This window comes from Bufo gargarizans, chromosome 7 (assembly GCF_014858855.1).
Source record: "Bufo gargarizans isolate SCDJY-AF-19 chromosome 7, ASM1485885v1, whole genome shotgun sequence".
Taxonomy (NCBI): domain Eukaryota; kingdom Metazoa; phylum Chordata; class Amphibia; order Anura; family Bufonidae; genus Bufo; species Bufo gargarizans.
The window spans coordinates 16,851,646-16,869,475 of record NC_058086.1 but is presented as its reverse complement, the minus strand read 5'-3'; the positions used below and the strand labels follow the sequence as shown (position 1 = coordinate 16,869,475).

At 40.5% G+C, this 17,830-nt stretch overlaps 1 protein-coding gene across 4 annotated transcripts in view; it reads right to left on the bottom strand.

The window, feature by feature from the left end:
- Window positions 1–17,586, bottom strand: part of IL2RB (interleukin 2 receptor subunit beta) — a 54,651-nt gene extending 37,065 nt beyond the window's left edge. For 2 of the 4 annotated variants that reach the window (XM_044301714.1, XM_044301713.1), the window contains exons 1-4: window positions 17,484–17,586; window positions 15,533–15,610; window positions 8,651–8,765; window positions 523–604 (exon numbers count right to left, since the gene is read on the bottom strand). The gene's annotated coding sequence lies outside the window, so the exon portion shown is untranslated. The remainder of the gene's footprint in view (window positions 1–522; window positions 605–8,650; window positions 8,766–15,532; window positions 15,611–17,483) is intronic. The other 2 variants (XM_044301715.1, XM_044301716.1) reach the window with 1 other exon arrangement.
- Between the last annotated feature and the right edge of the window lie 244 nt (window positions 17,587–17,830).

Here is a 17,830-nt window from a genome sequence, read left to right as displayed (position 1 = left end):
TTTTTTTTTAAACAGTGTATTTATTGGGAAAAGTAAAAGAGTTAATAAAAATGAATCAATGAGTTATACAGTATGTTACCCCACAAAAAATAGGGCCATAGAAAAATACAGCTATGCCGAAAGGAATTTTTTTTTTTTTATCATGACGATGGGAAATCTAAAAAAATAGCTTCGCCCTAAAGGCCCTAAATAGACCAGTCCTAAAATAGTTAAGAGCATATCACATTTAAACCAGGTTTCTTTTTCTCTTTTTGGTCTACATCTCTCGTCCAAGTGACTGTTCTTTACCTGTGAAGTATGCCGCACTTTAATAAAAGAGATTGACGATAGAATATTACATTGGAATGAAACCATTTCCATGTTGCTTCTAGGCACATAACTTAGTAAATAAATTCTTGCTTATATAGCTCAGGATATATTTTTGATATACAGTATTAGTACAGAACTATTTACCAGTGCCACTCTCTATGTCTAATGTCATAGAGAGCCCAAGTGAGAAACAAATAAAAAACTAGAACTCACAGGTTTTTCATCACTAGTCAGATTTATTGTGCATCTTCTTGGGTTATCTCTGGAGGTAAGAAAGCAGAAACCTTTAATGTCTCTGAAAGAAAAGAAAAATTTTAACAAATTCAGTATACATCACAATACTACATTAAAAACATTAGACAAACACAGGTTACAGAAGACCTACTCAGTGCTGAATAGACAATGGTTAACATATAGGGAAGCAGGGAGTCCCAAGAACGGGGCACTGCTGCGTTGGGGGATTTAACAGGTGAGTATCTGCTCTTTTGCTATTTTATCTGGTTGTCTTTGCATTATTTTTTTTATGATATTGGACAACCCCTTTGAAGTGTGCTGACAAGTGGACTCTTCAAAAAAAAAAATTGCTGTTTTATAGCAGGTAGATTTACTTTCTGAAATTTTCACTGGCAATTACTGGACAGAAGGCTTGATATGAGTTTTGTTTAGGTAAAAATAATCTAATCTGCAAATATCTCATTTTTGAAAGAAATCTTTTTTTCTTAAATACATTTTGTTGTAAAATACACCATACATACAGTATACCACAATGCTAAGCTTAAAGTGAATCTGTTAGGTGATTTCTGCTGTCTTATCCAAGATCATATTATGATAGAGGAAGAGAAGCTGATCTCTGTGATATATAGGTTTATGTGATTTTGAGAAGGATTTCTGAGTAAAAGGCAGAGTAAATCCCGACAGGACTCCTAGGATAGGCAGTGAGAGTCCTGATTACTCCTCCCACATCAGATGACTGACAACCTTCTGAGTACACAATGATACAGGAAAAACTATGAATCACTGTATGTGTGTGGGACTCTCACGGTCTCTCCTAGGAGTTCTGTCAGCATTTTCTTTGCCTTTTACCCAGAAAATGTTCTACCAATCATATAAACCTAGAGATCAGCTTTTCCCCCTCTATCATATCCTACTCTCAGATTGGGCAGCACAAATCCCCATACAGGTTTACAACAAGCATTTAGGTGCAAAGATTATGGCTAATGCTACAAATCAGAGCCACGTATACCCATGGGCCAATTTTTGTTGAAATATGGTAAATACAGTAACATTTGGCTAAGAGAATTGTCTGGTTTGACTACCACTTCAGCTACTGGTTGCATAACATCTTGTTTCTAACCTGGAATCAGCTGTGAAAAGTAGATAGGCCATAAAGTTTATGGTAGCTGAACTGAACAACAGTGAGCCTGAGAGCAAACTTGGAAATATGGAAATCTCCAATATATGAGCGGAAAGGGGATAGCACTGAAAGCAGTACATGCCCTGTGCAATCAAAGAGGTCCCAAGTTCAAACTCAGTATTTCCATTAATATGACAATGCTGGTTGTTACTCAGTGCCTTTGGACCACCATTTGACTCACATTCATTGTGGTCTAGTTAACAGAAATTCTAAAATAGGCATCTTCTTTCTATTGTGTTTTTTAGTAAGACATTCTAATGTGTAATTACCTACAGTACATACATTTTGGAAGAGGATATGGAATGTTTGTGAGCTTGTTTCCCAGTCCATAGTCAATTTCCTCAGCTTCTTTGTGATCTTGTCTAAACCCTTTAGGTGAATACTCCAGATGCCTATTTGTTGAATCATATGTCTCAGCCACTAGGTGGCCACATATACACACATATAGCATAAACAACTCCTGACATAGTACCGCAAAACCATGTTGTTGTTTTTTTTTTTTTTTTACAAAGTTGGTCCTGTCATATCACCTGCCCCAGTCTTTTATGTTCTATGACCTGCCTCTCACCTTTCCTTTATTCCCAGAGGGCCTAACCTCTGGGTTTGCTTTGTCCTTCCATGCCGGCTGCAGCCTGCTTGCCAGAAAGGCTACTCATCCTCTGCCTATAGGATGCGGGCATGCGCACTCCCTCTTAAAGTTCCAGTGCACACCCTAATTCACACCAGCCTAAGGCTAGACATCTTAGTGTACTTTAGGCACCTTCTCCTATAGGAGGATGCCTGAGCAATAGGTTCAGAGTCTGCTAGTATCCTGCTAAGGTGTGCTGAATTTCATTTGCCTGCCTGTGTGCCGACTTCTGCCTATTTTCTGGACATTGACCCTCCTCTGCTAAAGCTGACCTATGCCTGTACTTTGTATTAACCCTGTGCTGCCTGCCCTGGCTTTGTACTTTTTACTGTATAGCTCATACTCTGCCTGCCCTGACCTCGGCCAGTCCTTGATTATGGTTTTGCCTGATCGCTCCCTGCTCCTGTGCCTCGACCCCATGGGTGAGCTGTCATGAATACAGAGACTACTCCAGGAGGCAGTGGCCTGGTGGTTCCCTTACAGCGAAGTCCAGATCCTTGTAAATGGGTTAAAGGGTAAAAACCAGGGGAATGCACGGATAATGGCCTTAGGAGCAGCCCTAGCTCCAGAGATTATGCAGTTGGACAAAGTTCGAATGTCTGAGGAGGAGTGTCACCATATTGTAGACACAACAAAGACTTGTGCATGCTTTGCAGAACCAAAGGTCATTATGTTCGAACCTCTCGGCAAGGTTCTGCATTAGGCTTTGGTAACCAAATGCTGTATTCCTACTAAGTGGTTGAAGTAGTCCTTAGTGTTGACATTCATTAATGAGATGGCACTAACAGAATCTGTACAATACATCACTGTGCCCATGGAGTTTCAAGCGGGAGTTTTCCACATGGTGATGATCTCCTTCTATGTCTTGCCTGTGTCTACTAGTCTTCTCCTATTAGGAGTGCGCTGGCTCCATATGCATAGTCCAGTTATAGATTGGAACTTGTGGCAGATTTTGCATTGTGGTTCTGTTTGGCACTCCCATTTTCTGAAATTTCTACAACCAGCCCAGGCTACACATGTTCCTCAGAATCCACAGTGTCTACCTCCTGCAGATGTCTTCAATAAGAAGAAGGCTGAGTCTATGCCACAGCATTGTGCCTATGACTACTCAATCAATCCAATGCAAGGAATTACTCCACCACACAGCCGTGTCTATCCGCTGTCTCTATCCAAGACACAGGCCATGTCTGTCCATATTAAAGAGAACCTTAAAAACGGCTTCATCCAGAAGTAGTCCTTGCTGGCATGTGCCAGTTTCTTCTTTGGTAACCAATTCATTACCTGGAGATTTTCCATTTTTGTGTTTTCATTTTTTACTCCCTGACTTTCCTTAGATATAACTTTTTTATTTTTTCATTTATAATATCTGCACAAGGGCTTGTTTTTTCTGGGATACGTTTTACCTTGTAATGGCACCATTTAATATTGCATACGATATAGTGGGAAGCTGGAAAGAAATTCCAAATGTAGTTTAATTTAAAAAAATTCAATTCTGCCACAGTTTTATAGGTTTTGGTTTTACGGCTGTCACTATGTTGTAAAACTAACCTGTGCCGTTCATTCTCTGGGTCAGTATGATTACAACAATACCACACTTATAGTTACATCTACGGGGTGATCTGTAGTTTTTAGTAATAACCATTTGGGATATGCATGACTTTTTGATCAGTTTTTATCCTTTTTTTTTTGTGGGGGGGGGGGGGGGGGGAGGTGAACTGATGAAAAGAACTATAAATGGACTATTTAGATTTTTTTTTCTGTTACACCATTCTCCATATGGGATACATATTTTTATATTTTAATAGTACAGCATTTTCAGATGCAGCAATGCCTATAATGGTATTTTTTTTAAATTGTTTATTCATTTTTATATTAATTATGGGGAAAGGGGAGTAATTAGAATTTTTATATTTTTATATTTTTTAAACTTTTTTAATTACTGCTTTTTAACTTTAGGGAAATGGGTTCCCAAAATGCAATCATTTTTATTTAGCAATGGAATTTTATCCACTACTGAATGCAAAATTCAGTATATTCCAATGCAGTGCTGCCTCTTGCAGGTCTGAACTGGAATATACCAGTAAAAGGAGCAGAAGCCTTGTATAGGCTATGGTCTATTACTACTAAGGAATGCCTTCCCAGATTTCAGCAAGGGGAAAGCATTCCTGCCTGGGAAGTCCATGCTTCCAGGTTTTTTACCAGGATTAAATGTCCTTGATTGCCATTATCGCTGATCACAAACAAATATCTCGCTCTGGAGAGGGCACCAAAGACCCTACCACAGACATATGTAGTCATACGATGGTGGGGAAGTAGTTAAGAAAAGGACATCTCCCTTCGGCCATGTATCAATTAAAATTACTGTCAAGAATAAGTATTGCCTCCCCCTGCCATTGACCTCTGAGCTCTTCGATTGACTCCATGGTGTTAGGGTGTTCATAAAGCTGAGGGGCATATACACTCACCTAAAGAATTATTAGGAACACCATACTAATACAGTGTTGGACCCCCTTTTGCCTTCAGAACTACCTTAATTCTACGTGGCATTGATTCAACAAGGTGCTGATAGCATTCTTTAGAAATGTTGGCCCATATTGATAGGATAGCATCTTGCAGTTGATGGAGATTTGAGGGATGCACATCCAGGGCACGAAGCTCCCGTTCCACCACATCCCAAAGATGCTCTATTGGGTTGAGATCTGTTGACTGTGGGGGCCATTTTAGTACAGTGAACTCATTGTCATGTCCAAGAAACCAATTTGAAATGATTCGAGCTTTGTGACAAGGTGCATTTTCCTGCTGGAAGTAGCCATCAGAGGATGGGTACATGATGGTCATGAAGGGATGGACATGGTCAGAAACAATGCTCAGGTAGCCCGTGGCATTTAAACGATGGCCAATTGGCACTAAGGGGCCTAAAGTGCGCCCAGAAAACATCCCCCACACGACCACCACCAGCCTGCACAGTGGTAACAAGGCATGATGGATACATGTTCTCATTCTGTTTACGCCAAATTTGGACTCTACCATTTGAATGTCTCAACAGAAATCGAGACTCATCAGACCAGGCAAAATTTTTCCAGTCTTCAACAGTCAACTTTTGGTGAGCTCGTGCATATTGTAGCCTCTTTTTCCTATTTGTAGTGGTGATGAGTGGTAGCCCGCCTTTCTTTCCCATTCTGACATTCAGTTTGGAGTTCAGGAGATTGTCTTGACCAGGACCACAACCCTACATGCATTGAAGCAACTGCCATGTGATTGGTTGACTAGATAATCACATTAATGAGAAATAGAACAGGTGTTCCTAATAATTCTTTAGGGGAGTGTAAATAGATCCACATGCAGTGACCTGCTGGTTCATTGAAAAAGAGTTAATGTTATGGTTCACTGCTAAAGGGTTAATATTATGGTTCACTACTAAAGCTGTTAAAATGTTTACTGTGATGCTATGATCCATGCACTCTGTATTCCAAAAGGCTATGAATGGGTAGAAAATATTTAATTGGCAGTCCTTCGTAAGGCTAGGTTCACATCTTCGTTTACTTTTCAATCTTCTGGTCCTCCAGAAGAACAGAAAATTAATAAAAATGTTAAAAAACTTTTTAAATTGACTATCCATTGTGCTTATTTTTCCTCAATTTTAGCTTACAGGCTTCTGCTCGAATGAAAAGGTCCACTGATCCTATGCACAGGACTCCACTACAACATTCTCCAGGGGACAAGATCTGTCTCTCTTCCAAAAACAGACTCAAGGTACCCTCATACAAGTTGGCACCATTTTCTATTTTTCTTCTAAAGCCTGTTGTGTTTAACCATACTCCAGAAAATGAGTATGAGGTCAAGGATATTCTGGATATACAGAAAGTCAGAGGTAAAACCTTCTTCCTGGTGGATTGTGAAGCTTATGGACCAGGGTAAAGATCTTGGGAGCCAGCTGAAAACATTATTGCTCCTGTTTTTCTGAACAGATTTTTGCAGCAATCTGGACCAAAGAAAAGATTAAGGGAGGATACTACTATAGTGGAGGCCTTTGGCTGCTGCTGCTCTGCTCATCTGGCCCAGTCTTCTGGCCACCAGGGTTGTTCTGTCCCTCCAAGCAGACTGTGGCCTGCTTGGCAGCAACGCCTCTTCTCTGCCCATAGGTTGCACGCGCTCCCCCTCCAGCTTTTAAATGGCCAGCAGGTGCACACCATAATTAACACCAGTCTATGGCTGGGCACCTTGGCATACTTTAGGCATCCCCTATGGGAGGATGCCTGAGTAACAGATTCCGAGCCCGGTGTTATCCTGCTAGGTTATGTCATAGCTTGTTTGTCTGCCCATCTACCAACTTCTGCATATTTCTTGATATATACCCTCCTCTGCCTGATGTGACCTATATTCCGTATTGACCCTGTGCTGCCCACCCTGACTTTGAACTGTTAACTGTTTAGCTCATACATTGCCTGTCCTGACCTTGGCCTGTTCCTGACTATGGTTTTTCGTGATCCCTCGGTTTCTAGACCTCCATGGGTCAGCTGTCAGTCATACAGAGACTACTCAAGGAGATAGCTGCTTGGTGGTTCCCCTGCAGCGAAGTCCAGCTCCCTGCACATGGATTAAAGGGTGAAAACCAGGACCAGGTCTGCCAGGATAACACCCTTAGGAGTAGACCCAAGTCAAATCTGTTGGTTGACACAGTCAACCCACATCCATTGCATAACAGTACGGAAGGACATATCTCTCAGAGGTTGCAGTGATAAACCAAGGATCAAATATCTAGAACATTTATTTTATTTACTTCTGTTATACTCAGAAAATGGAAGTATACAGTGCATGCACCTGAAGATACTGACCTCCAAGCACAATGTGGTAAAAAACTATTCACAATTGAAAAGTTCTAACATTGGTGTGGTAAATACTGTCAGAGGTTATTATTACATTTAGAGAGCAGAGTACACCCACACACATTTACGCATAAGTGCATCACTATGACGTCTGGTGATATAAAGAAGTCCATTACCAAAGTCTTGCCTTGCAAAGATAACAATACTTTCAAGGTCAGAAACGTGTCTATTGTTTAAACACATAACTGTATTGCATTAGCCAGCCTTTCATATAGAATAAAATAGAAATGAGCAGCAAAAAACGGTTCTAATTAAAGTGGTTGTGCAGAGGGTTTATATTGATGGCTAGGGTTGTGCGAATCAAAGTATCTGAAGTGGACTTCGATCCGAATTTCAGGGAAAATTCAATTAGCTGCAAAGCTGAATTTCCTTGTACTTCATGGTAAGTGGTAACAAATCAATTTTCCCTGAAATGGGGGGGAAAAAAATACAAGCTCACCTCATCCATTTGAGTGCAAAGAGGCCACCGCGGCCATCATGATTGAAGACCGGTGTCCGGTGACGTATGCTGTCAACACAAAAGCCAGCAAAAAACGGAACAGATCAGGAAAGAAAAAACGGACGTGTGAATGGACCCTTATTCTCAGATGCCGCGATCAGCAATGAACACAGCATCTGAGGGGTTCAATGGGGACCGTTCACAGTTATTGTGCCTGCTAATTACAAAGAAATGCACTTTGTAACAAAGTAATTAGTCACAAAGCAAATTTCGTTGTGAAATTCGGCGAAGCAGCCGAATCGAAGTTTTCATAACTTCGCTCAACACTATTGATGATGACCTATCTTCAGGATAGGTCCTCAATATCTGATTAATATTAGAGGTGGGGCACCGCACACTACAGTTACTGGTGCCAGTGAAGACTGTATAGTCGTAAATATTAATATGTGAATTGCGGCACACTGATTTTTTTAGCTGCAATTTTAGACATTTATTGGTGTGATGTCATACAAAGTTCATAAACCAGTTACATTTGAAGTCGAGATAGATGACTACTCTTGACAATGGTGAACGTCTGGTCACCATTGTCAAGAGTGGTCACCTATCTCGACTTTAAATGTAACTGGATCATGACCTTTGTATGATATCACACCAATAAATGTCTTAAATTGCAACTAAAAGAAACTGTGTGCCGCGATTCACATATTATCCATATCTGATTAGTGAGGGTTTGAATCCCACCACCCCGGCCGATCAGCTGTTTGTAGAGGAGGCGTGTTCGTGCGAGCGCCACTTACTCTTCAAGATTACACTGTGCATCATCTTGCTTGCAGTGGCGGCGCACTGTAATTTCTGTACATGTGTTCTATCCCATTCACTTAACTAGGACCAGACCTTATAATCATTTATACTGATTGGCCGAAGGTGCTCCAGTCCGACAGTGGACTCCACCACCATTACATAGGGGAACTCACCTTTTTTCATCAATAACATTTGCGGATATGTAGCATGGGCTTGATGTGAAATTGCCATCTGCATCCCATGAACAGGACAAGAGGGTCCAGGAATTATATGTGCAGTCAAGATGTGCTGAAGTGAGAGAGAAAAAAGGGGCTCATTATAGGTTGTACTGGTTATTGATATCAGCAGAATGTGTGTAGCATTAGTCCTGCCTTAGGCTCTGTTCACATGTGTGCTGTGGTCTATAACGACATTGTAGTGTCGGACCCATTGCAGAGTGGATATCACTGGCACATGACTATCTCCAATGAATAAAAATGAGGTCCATCAGCTTCCATTGTGGTGTCCATTGGTTTTCCTGTCAGTAGAATCTGTGACATAGGTTATATGCTAGAAAGGCCTTCTGTGTGTTTATATCTCCACTTACTATCAGACAGGTTTTAGAGTCGCATTTGGTGATTTTATGTTGCCTAGATTTTGTGCAGATGAGCTACTTATATGACACTGCTATCCATTGCTATTCAACTGTAGTTCAGTCAAATTAGTGTTGAGGGTCCATCCCTGATTTGCTCTTTTACCCTTTGAATTCTATGTTGCAGATAGACACTGTTGCCTCCCTTTGTACTTGGTTAAAGGAAGCTCATCAGCAGTTTTAACCCTTCAAACATTGGGTGGCATACGGCTATGATATGCCACCAGTGTCTGATAGCTGTAGGTCTCACCTCTGGGACCCGCAGCTATCTCTAATACAGAGCCGACAAAATCAAGGAGAGCGGTCCGCATGTGAATTGGAAGCACACCGCGCAAGCGCCACCACCATTTTATTCACTTCTATGGGGCTGATGCCAGTACTTGAATATTTGCTGCACTCCTACAGAAATTAATGGAGGGGGGCCACACATGCGTGATCTGCTCTCCTTCACTTTGTGGGCTCAGTTTTAGAGATAGCTGCAGGCCCAAGAGGTGGGACCCACAGCTATCAAATATTGGTGGCATATCCACCAATGTTTTAGATGACAACCCCTTTAACTTGGAGCGCACTGCCACTACAAGTAGGCATAACCAAATGCCGAACAACCGTCAACTTGCTGCAGTAAAACACTCCACAACCCCTCTCCTTTGCAGGTTCAAAACTGTTGACTTCTTAAATTGAAGTTGACATGGACTGAATATATGACTTTAGCAGTAAGCAATATTTGGTACTCTTTTTAACATGATATCTAATCTTCCATGGATTTCAGCTCAGATTCTGCACTAAGAACCATGCGGCATCCATGGTGCAACTGCCTCCCATTGATTTTAATGGTAATCTGTGCTGCCATTCATGTGGCCATGGATTATGTACATCTACTTTTCCACACTGCACTAAGAATAGACATGTTCTTTCTTGGTGTGGATTCCACATGGACATCACTGGAAACCATGCCAAGAGTCTGCTCATGGTTTAGCTCCATTCAATGGGGCTAAACTGCAAGCAAGTCCATGTTGCTGAAATGAAATAAACCAAGGCAGAAACCATGGTTTAATAGTGTCAAAATCACCATATGAACATAGCCTTAAAGGGGTTGTTTAGAATTTTTATACTGATGAGTTATCCTGGTGCACAAGACCGTCTTTCCATTCAAAAGGGGGACATGGGACCCCTGTTCTTGGGATCAGTGATGGCTCCATCACTCATATATTTATCTCCTATCCTGTGAATGGGTGATGCATGTTTTTTTTGTTGTGGGACAACCTCTTTAATGCTATAATCCAATCGTGGCCTGAACTGTTCGTCAGTTCTTGCCAACTAAAAATTGGTAAATTCGTATGGTTCGAAAGTCATACTATTACCTAAATAAACTGCAAATGGATTGAAAGTGCATCAAACAACAGACTGCACCATCTTCTAACGCTTTATAAAACCTCTTTTCCTGAAGATGCTTGATAGATCTACAACGGAATGCCTGCTTTACAAGAAAGGGAATATTTCTTATATTATCAATTACTGGGCACAGTCGTGGCCGTCGAGCAGATGAAGAGAGATTCTAAATACTTTTAATCAAAGGAATGAATGGATTTCTCACTCCAGGGTGTGATGAACAGGCATGTGACTTTTATATAGGTGTCTTTTATTTTGGCCATGGTTCTGTATTTGTTATCTCATTTTTCAATGTAGGAAACATGATACAAGCAGCACATATGAATCATTGTATAACCACAACTCATGTCACAAGTGAGCTACTTACTGTGTTCATTTAACAAAAAAAGATCATCATGTTGCAAAAAATAAAAACAAAAATAAGATAAGCATACTCAACTTACAGATCCACTGCTGCTCTAATCCTCTCACTAGATAGCTTAACTATAGAAGGACTTGTTGGTGCCTCCCTCACCTAGTACCAAGCTTCTGAGGCAAACACCACCCCACTTCGATGGTAGGTTACACCTATACTATCATCCTCCTTAGTCAACCACCTAACTTCCATGATTGATTGCGCTGCTCTGGGAGTGTCTACAAGCAATCTGAGGTTTCTAGTTCTGGAAATCTGGAATATAATGGTAGGATATAATCATCAGAACCATCAGAACACTTACATAAGCATAAGAGTATGAGAGAAAATGGAGGTAGTAGATATTCATGAGAAATTAATACATTTATATAAGGACATCTTAGGAGCCTATATTTTCATTTTTACATTTTATGGTTAATTTTTCTTCAATAAAGCCTGCATGGTATTATTATCCGAGGTTTATGCGGTAAGTGTTGGCAGCAGTTTGTAAATCTGGGGCATTTATGACCCAATTGCGAGAACCCTAAACCCACCAGAAACGTCCCCTTCCGGGATGGGCTAACATAAGCCCAACTCATTTTCAGCTCAGGATAGCTGAAATTTGTCAGGACAATTCCTGCAAATTCGCCACTGTTGGCAACTATGAGTAACACATATCAGCCTATAAGTACCAGAATACCGGTTTACAAGAAACACAAACTCATATTTATATAGTATAAAGGACTGGCACTCATATATGGAAAATGACCATGATTTATTGGGAATACAAGAAATAAAAATTGAAATAAAATTCAGCCTGTCAATGTACAGTCTCATTAAAATACAATCATAAACACAATCAGATATAAAAACTCCTAGGATAATATATGGTGTAGGAGCCGATGGCACTCTGCTCAATCTGTATAAATCTTGTCTTGGACTGACAAAAGTGCCGTCGGTTTCCACCACCCTAAAATGGTATTCCTCTCAAAATAACCATGTATCGTCCCACAGACAGCAACTGATTAAACCCCGTGGGTTTCTGTGTGTCAAAATGTCCCGTATCCACGGACTCCAGAATGGCCGGGTAATCAGTGCTCTCTTTAAAACAATGCATCTATCTCCGCAACAGCTGTTGCAAACAAATAGCCAAATAATCCACTTTCAGTGAGGCAAAATGTCTATATCCGCAATGGCTCCTCACTGTTGCAAACGGATAATCTACTGTCTGTAACAGCCAGCGGAATAAGTCCTTACTGAAAAGGGTGACAGTACGATCGGTAGATTATCCGTTTGCAACAGTGAGGAGCCATTGCGGATATAGACATTTTGCCTCACTGAAAGTGGATTATTTGGCTATTTGTTTGCAACAGCTGTTGCGGAGATAGATGCATTGTTTTAAAGAGAGCACTGATTACCCGGCCATTCTGGAGTCCGTGGATACGGGACATTTTGACACACAGAAACCAACGGGGTTTAATCAGTTGCTGTCTGTGGGACGATACATGGTTATTTTGAGAGGAATACCATTTTAGGGTGGTGGAAACCGACGGCACTTTTGTCAGTCCAAGACAAGATTTATACAGATTGAGCAGAGTGCCATCGGCTCCTACACCATATATTATCCTAGGAGTTTTTATATCTGATTGTGTTTATGATTGTATTTTAATGAGACTGTACATTGACAGGCTGAATTTTATTTCTATTTTTATTTCTTGTATTCCCAATAAATCATGTTCATATTCCATATATGAGTGCCAGTCCTTTATACTATATTAATTCAACTTAGCTTTGAGGGGTGTCTCAATTTTGGACTTGAGCACCTACCCTGAGGGGACAGTGGTGAGCGGATCCCTTTCTTTTAAAAATTTTTTTTTTTTTACAAACTCATATTTCCCCAGGGTTTCTGAGGGACATTCCATACTTTTGTCCTAAGTCCTTCTGTCCCTCTTTGCTCCTTAAATGTCCCTCTTTTTATCCTGGGAAATAAATATGCTTTAATAAACTGACTAAAATGCCGTTTATTAGAACCCCACGTATATATTATGTCAACATTTGGTGCAATTTGAACCTTAAAATATCTTTATTCAGATGATTGTAATGGTAAAATAACATTAAAAAATATTCATATATTTAGTGACTAAATGGATCTTTCACACCACAAACGATAAGTACTGTATCCCTCTTTTGCCTGGCAAAACATTGGGAGGTATGGTGAACTTCTAACTATTGTGGTAACTCAAGTTCTGTGAGACCATCTTCCTCCAGACTGCTAGATGTCAGGGTTTCACTAGGTGGCACTATACAGCTGCTATGTCAATCTAATATTTTTCACATTGGCAGCTGGGTGAGATGCAGACTTTGGTTTTCATGCACTATTCCACTATATTAAGGCTTCTGACTGTGTGCTGCTAATTCAGTAGATTTTAACACCTAACATAGCTGATTGATTTAACATCTATTAAAGGGGAATCCTTGAGCAGAGTCATAAAACCCTTCCCTACCGCTCTCACCTTCTCACTGAGGTGCTAATTTCTCAGGTACAAAAGACCAGAGTTATATGTTTTTAAACTATTGTAACGTGTGACACCTCCAGAATTTCACTACTGTATTGAGTGACACCTTGAGATGACCACAAGAACATGGCAATCCATCTGCTCTATATGATCTAGTGCTGGAGAATGAATATATAGAAATAATGTTTCCATTATGCAGTCTTAATAGGGCACCCCATTGACTTCTGTGGGACCATAGTAATTGAATGCCATAATATAGGGTGTTCCCCCAACAAAACATTGCTTCTAGGGCCACACTGAGGACCATGGTGCCCAAAAAATTGCAAATTGGCAGTTTTTAATTTTTTTCCCATTACACCATTTGCCATAAGCCCTTTTTTTTATATTTGTAAAAACTTTTTTCAAACTTTTTTTAAGTCACCCTTAGATTGCCCTTTGTGTTCACTGATGGTTAAAAAAAAACATCATTGAACACTTCATTTGGAATATAACAATACAATGCTGTATTTCAATGAAGTAACAGGTTCCCCGATCTCAGCCGGGGAACGCTGTTACCAAAGCGGAAGTTTGCAACTTCCGCTTCCAGACTGCTCAAATGCCGTGGTCACATTTAACCACGGCATCTGAAGGTCACATTTAACCACGGCCTTATGGCTGATCGCATACATGTGCCGCGGGTCTCTGCTATTTAAAATAGCAGAAACTCGGCGGCTATGGCGCCTGCTGCACGCGCGAGTGGGCGCCATATTTAAAGACCGTCCCGATGACGTACATGTACGTCATCGGACGTGAAAGGGTTAAAGACCTTGCCTGGTCAGCCTCAATTTTTTTCAGGTACGTGGACAACCCATTTAAATGATGGTAAAGTCATTTCTTTTATTTTTTCATTGTTGCCTTCAGAGGTTCAGAACAGTTTATTTCCATGTATTTAGCCATATGAGAGTTTGTTTTTTTGCACGACCAGTTGTAGTTTATAATGGTGTCATTTTGGGGTACATATAACGTAATGACATATAACTTTTACTGGGACTTATAACTCTTTCTGGGAGTGTTTTTACATTACAAATTTTGCAGTGTTCATTTTCTTCTGAGACTTGGGGAGTCATTTACTAACAGAAATTTGCCTATTTTTGGCATATTTCTGGCACAGATTGTAGCGCAAAAGTTATTTGTGCCGCACTCTGGGACTTTTCACCGCTCAATCCAGGTCTAAAAAAGGAGGTGTGGTGTGGGTGGGGAAGGGGGTAGGCCCATCTCATTTATCATTTTCTACGCCTGTTTTCAGGGGTAAAAATTTTATAAATTTAAGCCAGCAAGGAAGCTGGTGTAGATTTAGACTTCAGCGGATCCACTGCCAACGCACAGGGTTAATAAGACCGGCATCTAAAACGCCGGTCTTAATAAATGACCCCCTTAGTGTTCCAACAAGATAACTCGCACCCACACACTACCTATGTTACACAACATGGTCTTCTGGGTATTCAGCAGTTTCCCTGTCCAGCTCGATTGCCAGATCTCTCCTCAATAGAGAATTTCTGGGACTGGATGAGGCGATGGATCTTACATGCAGAGCAACCAACAACTACATTGGCTGAAGGTTGACTTTGGCTAAAAGTTGAAAGAGCTTGAAATGACCTACCACAGGAGGATATCCATCATCTGTATGACCGTTACCACAGCAAGGACAGATGCCACCCTGTATTAATGTGCCCCTGCCTCAACATATACAGTACCCTGCTGAAGAACCCAAAATAAACAGTGCACCATCTTGGTTGTGTGATCATTGACCAAACACCGCTGGCAGTTTATACTTTGTCAATCTTAGTAAATTAGTCAAAATGTATGTTAGTGGCTCAACCAAAATCACAGGAAATGACCAGGTGCACACCCCGCGGTACCCCCAGTACCGAAATAGAAGGAGTGAGTATTGGATAGACAGTGGGGGGCACTCTATATCTGACCACTAATGGACATGTCCATTAGTGGTCAGATATAGAGTGCCCCCCACTGTCTATCCAATACTCGATCTTAGTCAATTGTCAATTGCACTAAGTTGTTCAGGTTGTTCCAGGTGTCCTCTTTTTCATTTTTCACTAGTGTATTAGCATCTATAGTGTATTATATTTACCCATCACCACAGGCGGCAGGAACAGATAAGGGAGCAGATGGATCCAAGGAGCTGCTGACATCCAGACAATTTGAGGACCTATCATGAATTGTGGGAGAATACAGAGTTCATTATTTAGTACAGCACAAATGGATGAGATACAGTATGGCATGGCATCCTATTCACGTACTGAGCACTTACGATCAGTACATTTCAGCTGTCCTTATCTTTGTCATACCATTCTCAGGATGAGTCACTGAACCTTATAGCTGGTTATTTCAACTGACTTCTTGCCTTCCGATAAGTATGACTTAAAATGTGATCCAAATATGTATCTCACCTCAGTGTGACAGTATGAAACCCTCTGTCTCCTGTTTCACAACTGAATTATTCTCCACGGTCAGGCACACATGCCTTCCGCTGTCTGTTTTTAGCATGTCAAGGTGTCATGTATCGTTCTTACCCTTATGATTAATGTTGAGCAAAGTTTTATAGAATTCAATTTGGCTGCTCTGACAAATGAGGTAAGTATGAGGTAAGTATGGTTTTTCTCTTTTACCCCATTTCAGGGAAAATGGATTTACTACTATGAAGCACGAGGAAATTCTGTTTCGCGGCGAATCGAATTTTCCCTGAAATTCGAATTGGAGTCTACTTTGGACACTTTAATTCGCTCAACACTATTTAGGATCTTCTCAGCCATCTACCACTTCCCGTTCTTCTCCAAGAAAAACATAAAATTATATTTTTCATGTCGCTCACAATGCTCCCCTTACCACATAAATCTTACTCTCTCTTTTCAAACCATTTTTGACATCCAGTGGGGTGAATGCAATATTTTATCCTATATAATCAATACTCCCCTTGTAGGCAGGGTTGGTTTTACAGAATAATAAACTGGGCACTTTTCCTGGGCCACCATTTCTCAAGGTGCCCCATAGGAGCAACCCAAGGTTAACATTTGTGCCTTCACAGCTCTAAACCACCATTAAACCCTTTAGTACCCTAGACATGGCTGTTACCATTAAAGGGGTATTCCCATCTGGAACCTTTATGGTACCTCCCTGGCTTGTATATTTTTGGAAGTTCCATAGTGATGAATAGAGGGGTGTCTGTACTTGTGTGGCTTGCTTTTTATTTGCTGCTGTGCTGAATGTGCTCACTTTGTCTATTTTTGGAAGTCCCATAGCAATGAAAAGAGAAGACTATACACATGCGTGGTGTGCTCTCTGTTTACTTTGGAGTCCCGTTCTGGAAATAGCACCAGGTCCCAGAGGTGGAACCTGCACCTATCTGACATTTATGACATGTCCTAGAGATATGCTACAAATGTCCCAGATGGGACAACCCCCTTCTCCACCCCTTTGTCATTGGTAACCTCTTTACCAAAATTATCTTTAAACCACCTGGTATTACATTGTATTATATGATAGTATATTTGGGAATTGAAGTATAATGTGGGAACTACATATATGGCCATATTATGTAGGTTTCTATGTGCAACTTTTGAAAAAAGAAAAGAAAAAAAATCCTTAAAGGATAAGCAGGGTACTACTTTGCTTCTTCCTAAAACTCAACTTACAATACAAACATCCATATAAGTAAGAGAATATACATTTGATATGCTGTAGAGATCACATGGTATGAGGTTGGCACGATTTTCAACCTGCACTGATTCAACATTACAGGAAAACCTAAATTATTATTCCCCCTTATAAATAATATTTTCCAAAAGTGCCTCTTTACCATACCTAATACATTTTCTATCTCTACATGTACCTGTCATATTATAACAGTCACTTATATATTTACAATGTTTTTTTTTGTTGTTGTTTCTTTGCCCCTCACTCACTCAAAATTCTCCAGGTACTTTCTCCTATTTTCCATATAGTATTGAATCTGAGCCTTATAATGTACTAATAAGACTAGACCTCCACTATAGAACATACTAAGAACCACCTACTTTTCTTACCTGATCCCATTGTATGATTTGCTGTATGATGTTCAGTCTGCTCCTGTCCAGTTCAGTCCTGTCCCTTCGCTAGGGACCTCAGATATAAATGTCACAGTTTTACTAGCATTTGTGACAGGAAATTGTGGGGAGGAGAAGAACGCTTTATGTGTTTTGTAGTTAGGGTGGGTGGGAGTTCTGGTTTGCTTCTGTGTGTAGCTGATCTCTTAACAAAGTATTACAAATTTGAAGCATTAATAATAAAATTAAACCAAGACCGAGAGTCCAGAGAATGATATCAGAAGACGACTAGAAATGTTGTAGAACAGTAACACTTACCAATTGTAGTGGTCTGATTCCCTCAAGGA